Genomic DNA, 3,084 nt, shown 5'->3' on the forward strand with positions numbered 1-3,084 from the left:
CAGTTAAAGCAGTACGGCCATTTTTATTTCTCCTTCTAGTACGGCCATTTTTACTGTAATGTTCCGTATAATTGTTTCCGTATATACCCAGTTAAAGCAGTACGGCCATTTTTATTTCTCCTTCTAGTACGGCCATTTTTACTGTAATGTTCCGTGTAATTGTTTCCGTATATACCCAGTTAAAGCAGTACGGCCATTTTTATTTCTCCTTCTAGTACGGCCATTTTTACTGTAATGTTCCGTGTAATTGTTTCCGTATATACCCAGTTAAAGCAGTACGGCCATTTTTATTTCTCCTTCTAGCGATTATAGGACAATTTGTATTTTTAAATGTTTTCATCTTTAGCTGCACGTATTTCTTTCTTCTCTGTGTTACAGAACATGTTGGTTTCCCGAGTTTAAAATAATAAAAAGCAGGGAATATTTTGGTATTGGGAGCGAGGTGATTTGGAAACCTCAACCCAGTGAAGACTTGTTCATAAAAAAACAACAACTAAGCTTCGCTCTTTAAAGCTGTCAAGAGGAGTTCTTTTTTAAATCTTATTACAGTGGCATAGAAACGTTTTTTGTTTTTTTTTCTGTCAGGGGGAGCAACTTTCAACGAACCTGAAATTGCCAGATTTCCCATAGACGTGAAGGGTTATTAAGAAACTAATAGCGCCAAAAAATTTATGTTGTTTTGAAAATTTTGACGAATGAAAAATTTAGAATTTCTAAACTGGACATTTCGTTGTTGTTTTGGTTCGTGTGCTTGAGGATAGCAGCTGCCGTTCTCTCTGCATTAATCTAGGGGGGAGCAATTGCTCCCCCGATTCCTACGCTATTGCCTCGTTATGGTTTCAGATTACCAAGTAAACGTAACTCGGCATCGCCACAAGGGGTTCTTGGAAGAAGAGAAAGTTCTGGAAGCAGCACGAGATTTCCACGAATGCAACTATGCATATTGACGTTTTATAACTCGAAAGTAAAAAGAGACATTGTCAGGTTTCTACCTTTCTTTTCTGTGGTCGAGTGAATTTTTTTTTTTTTCGGTTATACATAATCAGTCTAGTCTAACATTCGTTTATTATAAACCTTCCTCTTTGATAATTCTTCTTTTTCTTGTTAAAAAACAAATAAACACGAGTTTGATACTGAAAATTGTACAGCTGCTAAATATTTTTGTTTGCCGTAATATAAACTACATTACTGTAAACATATTTTTTATATGATCTCTCTATTTCGGTGTATCACTGACAAATTGAAAGCTCGTCGGATCTAGTAACATTTTTTATTTACTGCAAGATACTTAACTTGATGGATCGTCACGAATTGTACTATATAAACTGAGATAATAATTAACATTTTTCAGGGTTATGTTTATTAATATTTACAAGTTTCTTATTTTTAATTCTCCCAATGAAGATCAATCGTGTAGTTAATGGTTATCTTCTGATGTCCAGTTAACGTGGAATGTACAGGTTTTGTGGTCATTTTCACTACTTTTTTTTTTTTGCTTGATCGATATTGTCCTGTCATTGAGATTTGATGATCGTTAATCGTTATGACTTAGGCTACTGATTTGTTTGTTTATTGTTAAGCACAAAGCTACACAATGGATTATCTGTGCTCTACCCACTGCGATACCGAACCCGATTCTAAAGGTATTAAGACTTACTGCTGAGTCACTGGAGGACCAGGCTTGTGAATTGTTCAGGAAGTCTTCCCACCAGCGACATATTTAAGTTAATTCTGGGTAATATTTTAGACGTATCTAAATTAATTATAGGCTATATTATCTGGAGAACAACTATCGGTTAAGATGGTATGGTATTCGTTTGTTTTTGAAATTTTCAATTAATGGAATTTCAAATATTAGGGACAAATTAATACTAAATGCTAGTTCATCAATCGTACGATAGGGTTACATATGTATGTCGTCACAAGAATTAAGCTATGAATCAAACAACCCGGTTCTGAGAGATGAAATTAGAACCGATGGTTGGCTAGACGAGACTTTACGAAGTGTGCTTTCAACAATGGGACATTTCACAAACATACGTAAAAATTGTGTTTGAACATATATATTGTTCTGCACTGATTAATTCATCCCATGCCATTCTGTCTGACCTTAAACTACTGAGGTCGCAATTGAAGGAAATTGTAATTATACCCTAGTCGCTGCACATACTTAACTCTAACGGCTGGGAATTCGTTTTGTATGTCTGTTTACAGAACACTTACGGCAGAGAGTTCAATATCAATCAGAAGTAGGGGCGCCACGTAGGTATACTTAACATCACTTGTTTATTTTGGAATTTATGCTTATAAAAGGTGCAGTTTGTACAATTTAATGACTATTAAATAATATAGGAACTGATATGTGGAAGTGCTTCAAAAGTAGACAGATTTGAACCTTTAAGAGTCCCAAAACAGTCCATGAACCTAACTCCCCTGGATCTCCAATAAAAGTACTTCATCCCGCCTATTGAACCCCCCCCCCCTCCCCAGTGGGACAACGGTATGTCTGCGGATTTACAACGCTAGAATCCGGGTCTCGATACCCGTGGTGGGCAGAGCACAGATAACCCATTGTGTAGCTTTGTGCTTAATTACAAACAAAACGTTAATTTGTTTGTTAGTTATCATCACTGTCCCATTTCGGGAGTTGACACGAGAGGGATCTCTTGGAAGATGGTGAGTCACTGATGGTTGAGGTGTTCTTTTTGACATATTAGTCGACTTGTACAGCATCTAGCTCAGTTTTTACGTGTGTGACTGTTGTTCAGGTACAGTTGAAGAAAAGAACACCTTTCTTTTTTACAGAAAGAACACCTTCTTTTTTCGGATTGTTCTTTTACAATATTTATGCTTTCAGTAATCTTGGTGCAGAGATAATGAATTTTATTTGATTTTCCATCTTTCTGCTAGGATTAAAACCGCATTCAATTGCTTTGTTAATAACTTATATCAAATGAGGTTCTCCTCCTTTTAAGACTGCTGATTCTAGGTAGGATTCTCTAACAAGTGACTCAACCGTTTCTTATAAAGGCACGATAGTTTACCGAGAAGAAATATGCCATAATCGTTTGATAAAACGGGACT

This window comes from Limulus polyphemus, unplaced genomic scaffold (genome assembly GCF_000517525.1).
Source record: "Limulus polyphemus unplaced genomic scaffold, Limulus_polyphemus-2.1.2 Scaffold5724, whole genome shotgun sequence".
Taxonomy (NCBI): Eukaryota; Metazoa; Arthropoda; class Merostomata; order Xiphosura; family Limulidae; genus Limulus; species Limulus polyphemus.